A 20,666-nucleotide genomic window follows, 5' to 3' on the forward strand; every position below is an offset into this window, starting at 1 on the left:
AGCAGTGGATTGGAGTGAAGCGAGTATCTGACAAATCCTCAGGAGAGGGGAGGGTGAAGTCTGTCTAGGAGGACGCACCCGTGTAGGGCTAGCAGGGCCCCGTCTGCTTACTTCTTCGAATAAGGCTTTGCTCCTGTTCGAGGCTGCCTCACTGGTGGAAATATGTTAAGCCAATTTAGCCTCAGATCATGTTTCCGTGTTGGGTATGCAAGGATTTGAGTGATGAGATAGTCTAGGCTGCGGTTCTTGCACCACCACTTTTCAAGGGATCTGATTAAGGGCCTAATTCACAGAGCGTTTTCCAATGGGGTTTTGCCATTATAAAACGCTTCTGTGAATTAGGCCCAAAGTGTTTGTTTTCAGTGAGCTTCGGTGTGTACCAGGGCGCAGACGTTTTTTTGGTGCAACTATACTTTAGAGGTGTGTGGGCCTTCACTAGTTCTTTATCAAGGTGGTTAAATGTATCCAGAAAAGTTTTAGCATTCCCTGTGGTGGTGAATGTTAACATTGCCTTTAGCGTCTCTAGTGGGACATTCTGGAAGGAACAGCGCTCAAATATAGGGAGTTTGGCCTGCCCTATGTGGGGCAGGCAGTCTCGTTTGTGATATGAGAAGGGGGATTGCAGCATGATCGGTCCAGTCGAGGTGAAGCAAGTTTTAGAGAGGTTAGAATAGGTCGAGCATGCGACCTTAGACATGAATGGGGGAGAGTAAGATCTGTTTAAGGTCCATGGAGTCGGTCATAGAGTAGCGAGTCACGTAATTGCATTGCTGGTTGGGACTGGGATGTTGAAATCTCAGATTAGAGTAGGAAACTGTTTCAGCTGAGAGAAAGTTAGAAAGGTCATTGATTTCGCCACTCCCTTGCGGTAGCCTGTAAATAGGGTGGAAAGTAAAGGTTGTTGATTCAAAAGAATGCTGTGTGGGGGTAGGATTACACTGCAGGGCCAGTCGATTTTATGGCTGACTATCGCACCCGCTCCAGTTTTTCCTGTGCGGTCACTATGTTGGATACTGCAGCCATGGGGGTAGGAGGTCAAAGATCTAGGGCAAGAGGGTGTAAACCATGTTCCAGTAATGTAAATCGCATGGATATCATTAAGTTATGAGGTAGGCAATATTGGCAGCATGTGCGACCGCTGAGCGAGCGTTAACCATCATAACCGGACAGACATGAACCGAAAGCGCATGTTGTAGGGGTGTACAGAGGGATATTGAGGTTTGCCAGGTCAGCAGGCTGGGTTTGCTTTGTGTCCGTTTTGGACGCAATTAATGACTTTGAAATGCCATTGGTGAGGGGCCACGGGTTTCCAAAAGCCAGGAGATCTAGATACTTTGGCCCCCAGACATTTACTATCTCTTCAGTTCAAAGCAGTGACACTTGGCAGACCGTGGGCTTCTGCAGACCGTCAGCCCACCAACTGTTGTGGGGCTGGAGACAACAATCGCAAAATCGGCAATCTCCCGCAATCGTCCATGCTGATAGCACAGGGCCAGACCCAGCCCTGTTCAGGGCCAATAGGTGGGGTTGTTGAAATTTCACTATCGCCATTAAACCCCAGACTGGTATGCCGACCTTGGGCCAAAATGTCATCCCACCAACTGTTACGGGGCTGGAGCCAACCCCAAGTTATTTTTGAAAAGGTACTTACTTGGGGATGTAGCCATTATTTAAGAAGTCTAGTCAAATTACAGAGTGCCTTGAGATGATGATGGCTGGAGGCGAGTGGGCCATTCGGATTAAAAAGAAAAAAAAAAAAAAAAAAAAAGAAGGAGGTGTGCGGCACTGCACACCTTTTTTCACTCGCATCGCATTTTGCTTTTTAAACAAAATTACCGACCCATACAGGCTGTCATTGGACTACACTGCTGAGACCATCTGTTGAATGAAAAGGCTGCCTTCGGGGGTCTGTGCCTCTAGAGGGTTTGAGTGAGTCTCCTGGAGATAGACTCCAGTTAGCTCTGCCCCACTTAAAGCCCTAGGTGTTTCTGATACAGTCATGCGACTCTGGAGTAAGTAGTAGAGTGGGGATTCTGCATGTCTAGCAGTGCTAGTTACAAGGGAGGGTGTGTGCTCATTGGTGCCCAACTCTCACTTACCCTCCAAATTTGCTGAGGGGAGGGTGGCTCTCTCGGAGCCATGATCTAGGCTGGGTGTGCACAAATGGATGAGCTACATGTTCTTGCCTTATTTGTGCACAATACGTTTTCTTTGACAGTTAGCCAGGATCTCCAGTACACTTTCCAGATGTATACAATGTTATTGATGACCGTTGTGCACACCATTTATGTAAGGCATTACTAAAGTCCTTTTTAATGTAACAAATACAGATTGCAGGTTGCTTCGGCACAATCTTTAGACAGGTGTGTTCTGATTTTATGTTTATAGAGCAGCATCGTTTTATCAGCACACTACCTTGTTGGTGGAATGGCATTAAACGTGCTTCTTCAATCATTTTCGGTATCACCCTGATTAAGGACCCATTGGGCAGCACGGTCCGCTGTAGAGATGTCGCGAGAGCCCCGCACTCGCGAGATCTCGCTCGCGCCCGCAGCTCCGCCCCTGCGCGCTACGCGCGCATTTCGGGACGAGCTGAGGACACAGACAGCTGCGTCTTCCCGGCTCCTCCGAGCACGGGATTAATTCAGCATTAAAGCTGCAGCGTTAAAGCTACTGCAGCCCTGCCCCAGTTGGCCACGTTGGCCTTTGCCACTTAGGGCACCGTTTATATGATAACTGTTCTAGAGTAGCCACGTGAAATAAAGCCCTGGTGAAACCCCTGCCTGGCTCCTGTCTTCCTTCAAATATCAATATACTACATAAATTGGCGACGAGGATCACCACAAGAAACCGCGCAGAAACATGCAGGGAGCCACACCGCCGCCACCCTTTCTACAAACGCCAGGTAGGCCTACCATTCCTTGGCCACAATGGCAGCCCCTGTTCACGACATACGTGGAGGCTATGGGTGGTGCAGGATTTTCAGCGGCGAGACGCAGGGCCATGCTACTCAATGCCATAGGGGTGGAAGGGCAAAGAATATTCGAGGTCCTTACCCAGATTCTGGTAGATGACGACAATGATGATGTGTTCAAGGAGGTGGTTAGAAGAATCATTAAGAGGTTCCCCAGCAAAGAGAACACAGTACTCCATAGAATAAGGTTTTACACTCGAAAACAAGAACAGTCCGAACCCGATGACTACGTCACTAAATTAAGGGAACTAGCAGCCCTGTGTAACTTCGGCACCAATGCGGAAAACCGAATATGCGACATGCTAGTTGTCCACACCAACAGTCGGAAAGTCCAAGATAAGTTCATCCTCGAAAAAGAGCTACAGTTAGAGAAAGCCGTTGAGATCGCCAGAGCAGTAGAGGAAACGGTAGGAAGAAGGAAAGAGTTTACAGGGGCCCAAGTTCCCACTGAAATACAAGCAGTGGGATTCCGTCCAAGAAAGGAAAGGTTTGCACCGGACACGAGAGAAGTAAGAAACAGCAAGAAAGAACCCCTCAAGTGTCATATGTGCACCAGCACCAAACACCTGGCTTTTGACAGAGTGCCCAGCCAGAGACAAGGAGTGCTCCGTCTGCAAACGCATAGGACACTTCTCGATAGTGTGTCGATGGAGGAACAAGAAAGTCACCAGCCTTACCACAGATCACACAAGGGAAAGAGAATCCTCTTCAGATGAGGAGGGAAGACCCACAGTCATTATGGTGAACAGCACACGAGCCAGGAGAGAGAAGCCCCACTGCGTGATCAAAATCGATGGAAGAGAGACAAGGTCATGGCAGACTCCGGTTCAGACCTCACCATCTTACCCCTTCGGACATACAAAGAAATGGTGGGTAAAGAAAAAGTGGAAGTACTCACCACACAACACAAGCCCACTGTGTTTGGTGGGGCCTCAGTCGAACTGCTAGGGTATATCAACAGCAAAGTCGAATTTAAAGGAAGAGAAACCATCACCAGGGTCTACTTCAGCCACGAAGGACCTGCAGTGTTGGGCTGGGATGATCAAGACAAATTAAAAATCAGACTAGATCCCAGCACAGAAGAGCAAGTTCTATCAGTCAATACGAGGAGCGGATCCGTTGTCAAGAGCGATTACCCAACACTTTTCTCGGAGGAGCCGGGGCACATTAAAAGCTTTATTCACAAAATTGTGCTCAAAAGAAATGCTGTCCCTGTCAAGCACCGGGTGAGACCAGTACCGGCCACAGCAAGGGACACCCTTAGACAACAGCTAGACAAAATGAAGAAGGAAGGAGTGATAGAAGAAATTGAAGCGTCCGAATGGCTGAGCCCAGTCGTCCTGATAAAGAAACCCCAATCACAGGAATTAAGGGTGTGCATAGACCTACGCAGCCTCAACTTAGAAGTCATCACGGACAATTACCCGCTCCCAAGCATAAACGAACTATGAAAGAGGCCAAAATATTTTCCAAACTAGACATGAGAAATGCATATCACCAAATACAGCTGCACGAAGAATCGAAACCCCTTACGGCATTTATCACTCCATTTGGCACATTTCAATTCACCAAAATGCCTTTCGGGTTGTCATCGGCCGCATCTGCCTTTCAACGCATGATGGATGTCCTGCTAAGGAAAGTCAAAAATGTGGTATATTTTCAGGATGACATATTGGTTTACGCAAAGGACAAACAGACGCACGATACCACCCTCAAATTGGTTCTCAACAAGCTACAAGAAGCAGGAGTGCGCTTACGTCATGAGAAATGTTCATTTGGGGTAAAAGAAGTTGAATATCTGGGGTACAAGATTTCGGAAAAAGGAATCAGTCCAAAACAGAATCTTATGCAAGCCATCATCAAAGCTCCTGACCCCGCCACCAAAGAAGAGGTGAGGTCATTTTTAGGATTGGCAGAGTACTATGCGAAATTCATACCAAAGTTTTCAGAAACCACCTCACCCCTATGCGATTTACTCAAAAAAGGGACAGAATTCGTGTGGAAGGAACCCTAGAAGAGGGCGATGGACACCATAAGGCAACATATCATGAAAGCCCCATGTCTTTAACCTTTTAACCCAGAGTGGGATACGGTCATTACCACTGACGCCAGTGCGTACGGACTAGGAGCAGTGCTAACGCAGAGGAGAGGTGACACCGAACATGTGGTGGCCTTTGCGTCAAAGGCACTATCAGAGGCGGAACAGAACTATTCTACCATTGAAAAAGAAATGCTAGCATGCGCATGGGCAGTCGAACATTTCAGAACATACGTGTGGGGCACAAAGTTCAAGCTGGTGACAGATCACAAGCCGCTCATCCACATGCTTAGTCCGGGAGGCACCAAAGCATCCACGCCCAGACTAGCTCGCATTGCAGCGAAACTACAGGAATACACATTTGAAATCCATCACATCTCAGGCTGGAAAAACTCGCAAGCCGACTGCATGTCGAGACTGCCAGAGAACAAGGAGAGGGCTACCACATTCCTACACGGAGAATGCATTGTCGCATCCATCTCAGACATAAGGGCCCCAGACTACCTGGAACTCAGTGAGAGACACTGGGAAGAAGAAGATGAGAATGACCCAACCATGGCTAAGATTCGCAAATGGATCAGAGAAGGGTGGCCAAATGAGAAAATGCTGCCAGAAGGCATGAGACCATATTGGAAGGTGCAAGATGAGTTGTCAGAAACAGAGGGGATAATCATGAAAATGGACCAAATCATTCCCCCCACAGGAATGAGGCGCACAATTCTCTGCAGGGCCCACGCGGGACACCTCGGGAACACGATGACCCGCCGCAGGGTGAGAGAAGCGTACTGGTGGCCGTCCATGGACCAGGAAATACGCTCCATGATAGAGCGCTGCCATGAATGCCTAAATAGCGACAAAAGACTGAAAGTTCGCCAAGCACCTCTCATACCTACGGGGATACCAGAAGCAGTATGGTCCAAAGTGGGCATAGACTTCATAGGGCCCCTGGAGGCGATGGAAACGGTACACAAATACGGCATAGTGCTGGTCGACTATCTATCCAAGTGGGTGGAAGCCGAGTTTGTCCCAAACATAACCACTGAGACAGTCATTGAAGTACTCACTGAAATCTTCCAAAGGGAAGGCCTCCCCAAAGAAGTCGTCACAGACAATGGGGTGCAACTAGTTTCCAAAGACATGGAAGAATTTTTAAGAAGGAACCACATCAAACAAAAGAAGGCGGCTTTGTATCACCCCCAAGCAAATGGACTTGTGGAGAGGGCGAACAGGTTCATAAAAGGGGCCATCCAACTGGCAACAGCGTCGGGTATGGACCCCCTCAAAACCACCAAAGAAGCCATAGCGGCCCACAGGCTCACACCAAACGGAATTACTCAAATATCCCCGTTCAAAATGTTGAGGGAGGAGTGCGGCATCCACCCTCATTCCACCATGGCTGTCGAAAGTAAGAGAAGATGAAGCAGTTGACATGACAGAAGTGGTATGGCGCATTGAGAGAAACAAGACACGCATGAAATCGTGGAGTGACGAAAGAAGAAGGACGAAGCAAGCGCCCAACATAGAAAAAGGGGACTGGGTCAAAATCAAACTGCCAAGAAAAGATCAAGCCACAGGATCCCGGTATAGTCAGCCCATAAAGGTAACTCACAAAAGGAACCAATCACGTCCGCACAGAAGACGGGCGCATGTGGAACTTTGAAAGGGTAGCACTATACCAGCGAAGGCAAGAAAAGGCGAGGACCCCTGAGACACCCCGCATAGAAACCGAAAGAGATGACGAGAGAGGAACGAGGAACGAGAACCCGAAGGAAGCGACGGAGAAAGAGATGAAACCGAAACGGAACCGGAAGAACCGAATGTGAGTCCAGAACCGGTTCAGCAGAGACCGTACCCTGCAACCAGTGAGAGGCCCAGAAGGGAGCACAGAAGACCGGTGAGATACAATGACTATGTGTTACAGTGAACCCGTTTCGCATTGAAAAAGGGAGGTGTGTAGAGATGTCGCGAGAGCCCCGCTCTCGCGAGATCTCGCTCGCGCCCGCAGCTCCGCCCCCGCGCGCTACGCGCGCATTACGGGACGAGCTGAGGACACGGACAGCTGCGTCTTCCCGGCTCCTCCGAGCACGGGATTAATTCAGCATTAAAGCTGCAGCGTTAAAGCTACTGCAGCCCTGCCCCAGTTGGCCACGTTGGCCTTTGCCACTTAGGGCACCGTTTATATGAGAACTGTTCTAGAGTAGCCACGTGAAATAAAGCCCTGGTGAAACCCCTGTCTGGCTCCCGTCTTCCTTCAAATATCAATATACTACATCCGCCTTTTAGTATTAATGAAGATGCTGTCTTCTTAAAAGACTAAAAAAAAAAATCCCCAGAAGATGGAGCATACTTCATGTCGCGTCTGAAGTTTGGAAGTTGTTTGCTGCCTCTGCTCCCCTCTCAACACCCTGACCGTCGCCCCCTTTTAATCTGCCTCCCCAAGTAATTCCAAAATATCTGTTTCTTCCCACTCCCTCCGCCCGCCACCCATGCGCACCTACAGCCTTTTCATAGAGCAGTCAAATGGAAGAGGGGCTTTAGTGGAACCCCCATCCTGTATTTCCTTGGTGGTTATTTTAACTTATTTTTTTGAGAATTGCCATCATTCTCTTAACAGCCCATTCACAACCAGGATGTTACTGCGGTAGACTAATAGAATGAATACTTTCATTGACAAGCCACACGAGGATAGTCTGTTAACATTGCAAAATGCCCTCTTCTCTCAGCAAAGTAGCAATGACATCAGAGACGTATGTACAACAAGGCTGACTAGGCCCAGGACTAGGGTGGCAGATTGCCAGAGGAGTCAACTCAGAGAAAGAGCACTTTTTGGGTGGTTTATAACTTCGCCCCCTTGGATGGATCCTCACCAGATATGACCCCCTGGGAATGTTCTGTAAAGTTCTGTGCGGATTTGTCAAGGGGGGGAGCAAGCCTATAGGGGGTCACAAAATGTGTGGAAATCCTCATGGACAAAAAGCAAAAATATATTTTGCTCACACCTAAAGACCAAACCGCTAGACAGATTTTCTCCAAATGCGCGCCAGGAGCGGCGGCTTGGTCCCAAAAGTGTGCTTTTGAAAGTGTGTTGTAAAGCCGTCCAATCGTTTTTTTTTAAACAACCAAAAAGTAGGTACACAAATAATTTGTGATATCTTGGTACAGTCTGCGGACTAACTTCCCTTTTCGGTCTGCGCACACCCCCACGGACCAATCAGGGCCCGGCGTAATGTCCGTGGACATCGTACATGCCTGCTGATTAGATGGTGAAAAGCACGACGTGAGTCCTATTTTCCGAAATGGCATAATGTCCGCGGATAGCGCGGTGGGGAAAAAGTACTTGCACATATTACTATAGTCTGTGTGGCCTGCCATGCCCACAAGAATCTGGCCACTGGCCGTGACCACCACAATATAATTAAACCATTAAAAAATTACGTACAACACACCTTCAAATAACAAAACTCCCTCAACCTCCTGCAATTTTAATATGGTGGAATGACATAATTAAAGTGTATGTGGTATTTATGATTGCAGTACAATGGAGGCTAGTGCTCCTTGATGTATCCTCCGCCTTTCACATGGTGAACCATTGTATCCTCATGAAGTGGTTTTACAATACTTTCACCATCATGGACCGGGCACTGGACTGGCTGATCCTCAACCCCCCCCACCCTACCCCCCTTGCCAACTGCAACTGGGCTGTTTGTACTGCACCAACTCACTGTGTACCTGTAGAGTACCCATCCTATAATTGTGGCTCTTCCATATCTATTTCATCCATCTGGTTCACTTGAATCGTTTCTTTTTTTCTCATTTCCAGTGTGATGTTAACACAGCTTTCCTTAAACTTCCCTGAATTAATTGTTTTTTATCCTAGATTGTTTGGATCACCATCCAGGCATTGTGTGCGGCTAGCAATCTCCCTCAATGCCAGTAAGGTGAATGGTTTTCTTATTGTGATACCTGTGCCTGTTATTTCTCTGACCCTCTGGCCGCTGTCTTTGGGCCCTCTACTCTCACTATCCTGTGAGGCAAAAAACATTGGGGTCATCTTTAGGTCCTCTCTCTCTTTTACTACTTACATTTTGGAGCTGGTAAAAAATGCCCATGCTTTCAGCTTGCTCTCCTTACAGGCATTGTACTGTTCCTCACCCCCAGGGATCGGATCGCTGCAGCCCTAAAATGTGTACATTGGCACCTGCAATCTGCAAGGACTACAAAATGTCCAACTTTGTTTCCCTAAATACTGCCCTGCTAGAGCCCTCCATTGCTGTAACACCTATACTGGGATTGTCAAACACATTTTGAAAAAGAGTGAGAGGCATGTCCAAGTCTTTGACTGGTGCCTCTTTGTCAAACAGCTTTCCTGTTCCCTCATACTTGAGCTGGACTTCCTCAAGTTACTTACACTTGTGAAAACTGTGCTTTTGTGTTCTTGTTTTACTTACTCCCTTCCCTTGTAACTTATACCACTGCGGCTGCTGGCCTGAACCCTCATGAACCTCACAGGTTCCAGGCCCTATATCTAGTTGACACCAGTACACCCCCCTCCCACCACTTTCAAAACTGCTTTTGTGGGTCATGTACCACGCCCTTGGGGCTGCTCTACCCAGCAGGTAGCTAGTAGCCTCCCACCTTGGCACTTTATTTCTGAGCTCCTATGAGCACTTGGCAATCCCTACTCTTCCCATGTATGCACTTTTACTGCACAATGCATATGTGCATGTATAGCAGCAGTGTGTACAGAGTTTTGGGATAAGCAAGGGAAATGCATATGCACACGATTTGTAGAAAATGTTTAAGTGGCAGTTGTGTGAAAGTTTAATATGCCGATAGGGTTATATGTAGAGTTTTTTTAAACTTAATAGTCAACATGTGTGACTGTTTCAAAGCAAGCAATAAGGGAGGGCTACAAACATAATAAAAAGGGTAGAGGAGCTGTTTTTTGCGATGATGTGCACGTGCAATCCGGGTTTTTTTAATAATGCATGGCCTATATAGAGGGTACTGTGGAGACCGTGGATAGTCATAAAGGACCATGGATTATGGTATGTATTGTATGCTAGAGAAAATTATGTGGGACAGATCATTGTTTTTTTCTTTTTCTCTAGTATACAATTGTCCATTATTTCCATTAGCATAGTATAAAATGCTAGCGTGTTGGAGAATTTTAATGAGTAACCACTTTACTGAAAAATGTAAAATAGATGGACTCTAAAACTAAAAGTGAAAAAAAGCTTAAACAGTGAAAGGTGGTTCCTAAAGAAACCTTTTTTGGTGTTTTGTGTTTTTTGATTTGGGATTTTTCTTTTGCAGGAGCGGTTAGGAAGTAAGGTTGGGGAGGGAAAGAATGGAAGGGACACCAACCACAGACAGAGAGGCAGGTTAACAGGGGAGGATGTTGGGTGTGCTTTCATTTTAAGGTAGGGGCAGTGTTTCTCATGCTCCTCGATTACAGCCTCGAAAGCACTTTCAAACTGTTCCACCCTGCAGAGTGGTGTGTTGCAGTATATACATAGTACTGTTGTCTTGTAAAGATATGGATCAACAGCTTCTTTTATGGCTTGCGAGGTAGCCGATGGGATTTTCTGCACCACAGGAGTAGCCAGTGTGGTGGTAGTATTGGTTGAGGAAGAGGAGAGGAAGACTGCGTACTACTTCCTCAGAAAGGAAAAGTCTTTCTGAGAGCATTCTGGTGGTTGGATTTAGTGTGGTGGCGCATGGTGGTACCGTAGGAGTACTGCGCAGGTTGTCCTTGACCGAGTACAACATTGCACTTGGTGCATTTCACTGTGGTACACCCCCAACGGTGGTAAAGAACTGCCAAACCCATGATTCTCTCTGGGTGCTAGAGGTAGCCATTTCCTCTACTTCATCTTCATGGTTCTATTGATTGTTTTCTCCATGATTGCGCTTCGTCGGTTGTGTAGGCTCTCCAGCTGTTGGTGGTGGCGGCAGCGTCTCCTGGGGAGAATGGATGGCAGGTGCAATTTCTGAAAATAAATCGTTCTGCTAATATTCTTGCAAGCAAGTGCTCGGTCCTAAATTGCCAATAGATAAATCAGTAAAAATAGGTCTAGGAGCGGTGCAATGGTACATTTTCAGCTTGAAACTTCCTAGATCAGCTAAAAATGCAGTTTTGCGAACAGGTCATGCAACGCACGTTGTCACATGACACTGGTAAGTTTGCAATTACATCAGAGGTTTGCGAACGTCGGCGAACACAAACAGTGGAAAAGTTATAAAATGTTTGTAGAAGTGTTAAAAATGTTGGTAGGAGGTGGGGAATGGCACAGCTTTAAGGTCAAACTTGCCACATTGTCCGAAAATGCTGCTATATTGAGATTAAGTATGATATTAGGAGGTTGTAGCAAATCAGGGTGCACTGGTAAAAACCCATGAAATTCGGTGAAAAAAACTTAAAAGGGACGTTGTGGTTGCAAGTAAAACCGAAAACCACCAGAAATTTGCCAGTTATGGTAAGCTAAGCAACCATAACTCGCGCCACCACTGTGCACTGCTAAGACTAACACCCAGGACATCAAAGACGACATCACAAATATTATTGATGACATCACTGATAATGCATATCTGGGCCACTTGTTTTTGTTCACTGACATATGTAAGACAGGTGATTTTGTTCACCGACAGTCATATGAAAATTGAAAAGGTGCTTTATATCTAGACGTTAACCTTGTATGTTCTTAAACTACTTTCCTTAGGGTTTGGTCTCAGCTCGTGGTGCACATATATATGGGGCAATAAGCAGGCCTCAAACACAATTTGTTTGTATATATGATGATTAACTTTATTGACATTTTCTGGTGATGTTGTTTCTTTCGTTTCCCAGTATGTGCCTCTAATGTGTATGCATGGTGTGGCTTCATAAAAAATATTTCACTTGTATGATGCATGCTTCAGCCATTGCTTATGTGTATGTATGATTCGGTTCCTGTATTTAATAACTGATAATATTTTGTTTAGATGAGTACATTCTTTAATACATGAAGTACTTCATGATAGGTCTCCTGATCACCCCTGACATCTTGTTACCAACATTGTAAACAACCCCTTGTAAGAACCTTTTAGCAAAATTCATATGTGATATCAATGGCATTTGTGAATTCATCTTTGATGTCCTGGGTTTTACTTTTAGCAGTGCACAGTGGTGGTGTGAGCTATGGTTGCTTAGTTTACCATAACCGAGTCATACAACTCTCACATACATATGACATATATAAAACTCTTTGGTCTATTCCTTCTTTCTTTCTTTAAGATGCAAAGCAGCCAAACCCTCCCTGGTTTTATTGGTACCACATCACATTATCTTTGGAGTTCTTTCTAAGCAATACACACATTCACTGTGTTAAGCTTTCACGTATATTCAAATACACGACATGCATTTTTTTAAACCGATGCAATAATCAGGGTTTTTTATTCATAAAAGTAAAGGTTGAAAATAATGCATCATTTTACAATATTATTAAACGCATGGCTAAGCTTAAATCAAGCACAGAGTTCTCACAGCCAACACAAATGATGTTCTGAATCCTCCCCAGCCCCAGAGTTCTTTGGCCGCCCAAAAGGTGCATTCATGAAATGGATCATAGAGAAGTTAACTGGTGAAGAGTAAACCTAAATGCTAGAGTGCATCCAGAAACCTGTGAAAGGATAACCAACGCCATAAGTGTGAGAACAAAAACTGTGTGCCAAAGGAACACAGTATTTCATAGCTGTAAAGTTGTCCTGTAAAGATATCCATTCAGCCATCTTTACAGAAGCTGCTCAGTGTTAGGCAGGCAAATGGCATCCCTGCTGGGTTCATCAATGTGTGATGACATTCTGCTGCACGCTCCGTACTACCAGGAGAACCAACAGCAAAGTACATCACACAGTGCATAACTGATGTTTCATAAGTAATCTTTACATTAATTATATTCTACAAGGTATGACTTACTGCGAAACAGTACTTCAAACAGGACATCTATACATACACCCACAAATCTCAAAATGTACCTACGTATTGTACAGTTGAACCAACTCTACAGAGTTAAACATTTAAAATTACCTTAAACAAGCTGGCAAGCCCAAAAGCCTAAACCATACCCACAAAGGTAATATTGTGCTGCAATGCCCAATCGATTGTTCAATTTTACTCTTTGAGTGTTTCGTATTTTGGACAATGGCACAAACAGCAATGTACCACTTCATTTGTTATAAAGGGTGCCTGCATTTTGCAGCTACGAGTAATGCTGTTGATTCCCCCACATAAATGTTCAGGGTCGCCATTATCCATTACTCCACTGTGAGAATGTACAGCTAAAGATTGCAAGTCCCTTCGCCAGTTGTCTTTACTGAGGTTTTTATGCCCTGGCAGAGTTTACAAACTTCACTTAAGATTTTGCCATTTTTAATGGTATTCCAGCCCAAGGGATTGGAGGTACACCGGCTGCAAGTAACTTGCCTTATTGTTCCCCCTGTTAACACGAGGTGTAACCATAAGAAGGGGTTGAGATTTGTATTCAACATTTCTATAAGATGTGCCTGTAACACTTGCATATATTACATATGACAAGACCGAATGTAGAGATTTAGTTACGTTGTATTACAGACCAGTGGAGGTGCTTTTCAGAATGACAGCAGGCAATTTGTTAGAGAAACCAGATATTAGCATTGAAACTAAAATTCCTCGTTCCAACCTGCTCTCACTTGTGTCCAGTTGGCAGATAGCTTATATTCTGATCGCTTCCTCTGCAAGATTGTTTTCTGACCTAACCAAAAGTAGTCAATTGTCTGTGAAAATACCTCTAATGCACTCAGACTGCCTTGCTCCAAATCTTGGGCAGCAAAGATCTGAAAACGCACTTACAACTAGCATGACATAGAAGATGAGCTTGAATAGAGAGGAAGCAATAACTTTCTAATCCCTACAACCTTAAAAACGTCCTAATGTTATGGAGCCAAAATTGGGACTGAATGGGAGTGACGGTGGGGAGGGTGGCGTAAAGGTGGGTAGGGCAGAGTAAGGGTAGGGAGGGTGCATGCACTTATTTGTGCTAGGGCAGCAGAAAGCCTAACTACGCCACTGCCAAAATTGCCCCCTGCTAATCCAGTATTCTGCCTTCATCACCTATTCTCTACTTGTATGAAATTTTTATGAAACCTTTGAAAGGAGTTTGTTGGGCAATTGGAAATCATGGGGGTACATAAAATGCAAGCTGCGACCTTATGGATTTTTCCACTGGTCCACATTTGTTTGCATGCTGGAATTTCAGGGATTACATTCAGAATTGAGGAAATATACATTCATGCTCTTCGCACCAGTGTTTCTACAACATCTTTTATTTGTTTATTGTATAACATACTCTATTTTATAGCGCCGACTTTAAAAGTATGTATCATTTAAGGTATCCAAATGCAAACCTTTGTATCAACTTTATCTGAGAAGATGTGTGGTCAAGTGCATAAATCTAGCCTCAAATCCCAGTACACTATTTTTCCAAAAGTGTGCGATCCTGGGCAAATATTTTATTTTTACTCTACCTTATTTGGCAAATTAGGAGTCCATAGAAGTGATGCAATTGACAGTATCCTATTCAGAAAAGCACCACTTGTGCTTACTAGTGTTGCATCAACAGTGAACTTTCACCATACCAAAAAGCATTTGTTTCCAAACGCGATTTATCCTGTTAATCTTGCTTACCTTTCCAGTTGCTGGTGATCTTGGTCCTTAGGTGCTCTACTACATCCCAGCACTCACGCCATTTGTTAGAATTGTGCTGCAAAAGAAGTCATTTTTTAGACTGCAAAATGTCCCATGCTATGCTGCAATATGCTAGGAGGAGGGGACTGGGGTATGTTTTTCAGAAAAGGATGCTGTGCCTCCACGTCGCTCATCAGCGGCCTGCTGTGAGTGGTTACCGGTGCTTAATTTGTGTGGGTGTTGGCCAGGGTTCAGACCTTGAACTTATTTTTAAGCCACAGCACTTATTTTCCCATACTCCGTTTAATAATGGTGTGCTGTTTTAACAACGTGATTACTTTAACTGCCAATCAGTAGTAGTCACAAAACAAACAGTTTGCCTAGTCACATGTGTCTGCATCCTGAGCTGGCTCATTGTAACTCGTTAACATGATGCACACACTGGAGCGGCAGTGCTAGCTCTTGTTCATGAATACCAATGAGGTGGAAAGTGACAATGCCATGCACGCATGCAGGACATGCCTGTGCAGCGCTCGAGTCTGCCTGCATTACGTCGATGCAGCGCCACTACTGATAGCAGCAGCATTGCCACAGCAGGGTGGCTTGACAACAGGAAAGCCTGCAGTACCAACTCAGGGTCACACCAGTGAAAATGCCATTGCCAAGGAGGGGAGCCTGTCCTGAGTGCCAACCTACACAAGAAGACCTTGCTTCACTGCATGACAGGAGCTAATTTAAAGTGTTGCCTGGATTTGTCTATCAATTAACCACAGGAGGAAAGCAGGTTTGCTGTTTTCTGTGACAGTCAGCAAGTTCCTTTTGCCACCTAAGGAGTCACTGCAAGATGTTCACCATGATAATGGGTTTAAAGCAGCATGTAATCATGTTTCCTATAACCAGCATGTGAAATGTTTGCTGATCTTTATTTGTCGATCGCATTTCTGCCATAGTCGGGCATCAACCATGTCCCAGTGTGATTTGCAGCTTTAACCCCAAACATGAGGATACTGTGGGGGCAGCTGTGGGCGATGGAAGCATGGCACAGGGGAGCCTGCTCCAATGCGTCGCACACAGGCATGCTTGGAAATATTTGGACCCCGGCACTTTTTTTGTGAGCACTGCAGGGTCCACTGTGTTACAGGGAGGCATTGTGGAGCCCGCTGAAGCCAAGATGGAGGAGGGGCTGTGGGCTCCGTTCAACTCAGGCGAAAGGGGAGATCGTCCGTGCTTCTCATGCAAGCAATATGAACAGGTGCACTTGCACGTGTACTGGGTGGAGAACACGTGTACTGGGTAGAAGTGGCGGTGAAACGAGTGAGTAACCAGAGGTAGCAAATGGAAGGTGAATGGGGGTGAAGGGGGACTGGGGAACAGAAAGCAAAGCAGATGGGAAGGGGGGGTGGATCAGTAAATTGATGTTTCCACATTACTGGTCTTGCTTCTCGCTTCTCCATCACTTACTTTGGGGTTGATTGTTTTAGCTGAATTAATGCATACATGTTGAGTAAAAGGTACATATTTTTTATTTTTAGGGCAGGGTTAATTGGTATATGCACCCCCGGCTCTTTGGTGGGGGTCGGGGGAAGGGCGGGGCGGTATGGTCTAGATTTCGTTTTTCAAGCTATGACAAAGGCAGCTTTTCCCACGGAGCAGGGAATAGTGGATGCAAGGTGAGGGGATAGTGGATGCAAGGTGAGGGGATAGTGGATGCAAGGTGAGGGGCGCAGATTGATAAAGAAGGGAACAGAGGATTTTTGAAGGTGAGAGCATACGATTTTGGGAAAGCAAAGTATTTCTAGACGGGGTGAGAGGATGGAAGGGGAGAGCAAATGTTCCCACTTGAACAAGCCGAGTGATCCTGGGCTAATCGCGGCCAGCAACGCCTGGTGAGCCAGACTCGGCCCACCAAACAACTCCAACAGCAAGAAAAAGGAGGGGGGCACACACGTATGTAACATGAGTCCCTAAAGATAATGACGGTCACGATTGCAACAGCCATCAACTCCCCCCAACCCAAACCTCACCTTCACGACCCACCCGAGGCCCTCAATTAAATCCGTCACTGGAAATACCAGGCATGATCTAACCATGCCCTCGGGAAGTCGGATCTACTGTCCGTGCACCACGCAAAAGGTGGATCAAAAAGAGAATATATTGGTCACTTGGACCCGGCCCACTCCCCAAAAGGGGTGCAGTTACAGGATCCGATCTGGTCCCTACCTCACCATCTCTTTAACACCTTTAAATTCATCCCAGGCTTTTGATAATCCAGCTCCAGATGCCTCCATGTTCTTATTCTTCAAATTATCGAATGCGTCGATGCCTCATTGTCACCGATTCTCCAGTCCCGGGCTTCCATTCTCCAAATTAATGCATTCTGTGAGTTGTAGTCTTGGTTAGCAAATGGCTAAACTTGGACTTGCCTGATGCCATTTATAAAAAGCGAAGCCCAGTACAACAGGTGTTGCAGTGACCAGAGGGCATGCGCTCACTAGGTGTGCTGCCAGAGGGAATGTGTCCATACTGCTTTACACTTCAGTACTTGGCTGACTCGATCCAATTACTCTACCGTTTGGGAAGAATATATCTTTAAACCATAAATAGTGCCTGCATTGAACCCAAGAAATCATTTTTCACAAACCGCTGGATTCATCAGTGCGAATCTCAAGGTTTCCAGTCCCGTTGTATCTTGGAATTCTGGGACGTGTAGCTTTCCATTTTTCATTGTAAACACAGGACTACACATTCCCGAATTCAAAGGGGAAAACTAGGCTGGGCGACTTTTTCATGTATGAACTGGGAAACTTGAGAGCACGGATTGGGTCAGCAAAAAAAAAACAGCATTGTTGACAACAAAAAACTTGGAAGTAGACATTTGAAAAAGCCATCACCTGGCAGCAAACGTCCGCTAGGATCAAACACTAAAGCACGTCGATGTACTCGCACGATTCGCAGTTTCTAAAAATAAACCAAATAAATGACACCAGGTCCTACTCGTCACAGTATGTACATTCCTTGCAACAAAAAAACCCACAAATAACTGCAGTCAAACGTACCACAAAAAGACCAATAACGAAAATCAACCTGCATATCAGAAAATAAACTGCATGTTCCCCTTCAAATAGAGGCATGCTTACCAGTCAGAATCCAGGCCTGCACCGCCGCATAGCGTGGACTTTCCTCTCGAGGTTAGCTTCAGTGCCTCCCACACCTGCAAACCGTCTACCTCTTACGCCCATGTGGCCAACCGCCCCGCTCTCACTCTCTTTTTAAAACCTTATCTTCCGTGGGTCCCTGGGACACGTAGTCCAGTCCTCGCACAATGTGGTTAGCAGCACATCAAACACGACAACACACAGGAGAAAAAATCGTAACAGTGAAGTGTTTTTAATAATGTTGCTTTATATGAAAGTGGGTGTCAGAAGGTGAATGGAACATGGGAATTCTGATGTTCAATATGATTTTTTTTAAAAGCCTTTACTGAGCCCAACTATTGAGGTCTGCTGCTAAATGGCTTAATGCTCAGATTACTTACTGGTAATCTTCATTACTCTTAGTCCTACTCTTCCTTGGTACATTACTTACTTATGAGACCCACCTCCCAGACAGGAACTCTCTTTTTTCCCCTGGAGGTATACTACTGCCTTTCTTACCCACAGTCCCCAGTTCAATCAATACCAAGAAGGAGCATAGGATGGGACCACGCACACCTCGGGCGGATGCGGGGGGTGGGAGGAGTTGGAGGGGTACTGTTACGAGGAAGAGTAGCACTATGAGTAATGAAGATCACTGGTAAGTAATTGGAGCATTACCTCCACATCCCTCTTCCTCCTCCCAGAACTTACCTATGAGGTGTACCCAAGCCACAATGCACGTGGAAGGGCCCAATTAGACACGCCAAGACACAACAGTGTTGCTGCAGCCTCCACAAATGTATTATGCACAAATAACCAACCCAAGGTGCAGTTGGCCCACCAACAACACCCCCACCCGAAAAGGAACCATCCCTGGGGTTATTCAAATAAAGTCCATAGTCCGATGAAAGTATTAGAGTCTGCCCAAGTAACCGCCCTACAGATCTCGTGAAGGGAGACCCTCTGTGTTTCCGCCCAGGAGGCTGTCATGCCCCTTGTGGAACGACCATGAACATGCAGCGGAACCAACAACTCAGAGACAAATAAAACAAAGTGATAAAAGACTTAATCCAATGACTGATGGACACCACAGACACCTTCTTGCCTGCCCCAGCAGCACCAAATGTCACCAGTAGACTGTCCGACTCTCAGAATCTCTCTGTCCGTGAAAGGTATACCAAGACAGATCAATGGCGAGCCAAGCCTCTTCTTTTGGCATATGGGGATCCTGAAAGAAAGCAGGAAGAACCACATCTTGAGACAAATTCAATTTGGTATCCACCTTGGCCAGAAACATAGGGTCACAGCACAACACCAGAGCATCAGGCATGACTCTGCGAAAGTAATGGCGATCAAAAATGAGCGTGAGCGTGTGGTGTTTTGTATCAATAAGGTCAATTGGCTCAAAGGGAGCAGACTGCAAGAACCTAGGGCAAGGGATAAATCCCAAGGAGGAACAACCATATACTGAGGTGGGCGAGAGGATGCCAAGCTCTTAAGGAACCGGACACGATCCCTTCATCCTTCAGGCCGCCCTCCAAACTTTCCCTCAGAGTTTTCAGGGCCGCCCACTGGGAAAGAAGAGTAATCACTGCAGGAGCCTTGTCAAAACCATCTTGAAGGAACTGCAGAATGGCCGGGATACCCCACAGGATGGGGGGCATGAGACGCCTCACACCACCTCAAGAATTGTGCCCAGTGCCTATCATAGGCCTTGAGTGGAATGCAGAATGGTCTCAGCCACCAGGAATGAGAGACGCAAGGTTAGCAACCTCTCCCGCTCAATTGCCAAGCAGACCAGCAGATCCCATGCAGCCTGACTCCTGATGCGCTTGTCGAGGACAGGACCAACCCGGAATCTGCCAAACCTCTGGTGCCTGGAGATCCAGAAGACATGGGAACCACACCCTGCAGAGCTAGAAGGGGACCACAAGGATCACAGAGGACCTGCTCTGCCTGGTCTTCTGCACCACCCTGGAGTTAAGGGGAATGGCAGGGAAGGCATGGAGAAGACCCCAAGGCCATTCCAGGTTCTAGGTATTTACCGGCCAAGCACCCACTGAAGTAAACTGGGAGCAGAACCTGCAGACTTTGGCTGAGGAAGTGGAGGCAAAGAGATCCAGGACAGGTGTCCCGAACTTTCGACAGGTCCCAATAAGACCAACTCCTGGGAACTGATACAGACCCTGCTGAGATGGTCCGTCACAACATTCTCCACCACCCGAATATGAACTCCAGAGACAACAGGTGCCATTCGGCCCAGGACTGATGCACCCTGCTAAGGCAAGCAGGACCGCCAACCAAGACCCCTCCCTCGTGTTTGACATAAGAATTGCCGGTCCTGACCAGAACCACCCGACCATGGAGACAGTGTGATAATAACAGCAGAGCCCTGTTAATCACAGACAATTCCCTCCAATTGGAGTAGTAGCAGAGCCCCTCCTGACCCCACCTTTCATGTACCACCAAGGGCCCCAGAGAAGCCCCCCGATTCAGTCCTTTGAGAGTGGCTAAACTGGGGCTTTGGCAAGCAGAGCGCAAGTGGCACTCTTTTTATAGTCCTTGTGATAAATTGGCCTTTGCCTCGCTCGCCAGAAACTATCATCTAGCTATTAAGCCGGACAAACAGAAATAGTTAACTCTCAAGATTGAAACGGCACTCAATTAATAGAAGGAGCTATTTGCGATCGTGAAATCCTTTTCTTCTATAACTCGCTTTCTTCCCACAGCACCTGCTTCTCAGTCACACTTTGATGCACTTGCTGAGTTTTTCCATTCCAAAATTATTAATATTCGAAACAATATTCATCTCACGCA

General features: G+C 46.2%; 1 protein-coding gene across 1 annotated transcript in view; it reads right to left on the reverse strand.

Annotated features, from left to right (window-relative positions):
• The window catches only part of LOC138566723 (rho GTPase-activating protein 11A-like), a 586,658-nt gene extending 568,693 nt beyond the window's left edge, over positions 1 to 17,965 (reverse strand). The window contains exon 1 of the mRNA XM_069644327.1: positions 17,853 to 17,965. The gene's annotated coding sequence lies outside the window, so the exon portion shown is untranslated. The remainder of the gene's footprint in view (positions 1 to 17,852) is intronic.
• Positions 17,966 to 20,666: the final 2,701 nt, after the last annotated feature.

Source organism: Ambystoma mexicanum, chromosome 2p, assembly GCF_040938575.1.
Source record: "Ambystoma mexicanum isolate Mex_15411 chromosome 2p, UKY_AmexF1_1, whole genome shotgun sequence".
NCBI lineage: Eukaryota > Metazoa > Chordata > Amphibia > Caudata > Ambystomatidae > Ambystoma > Ambystoma mexicanum.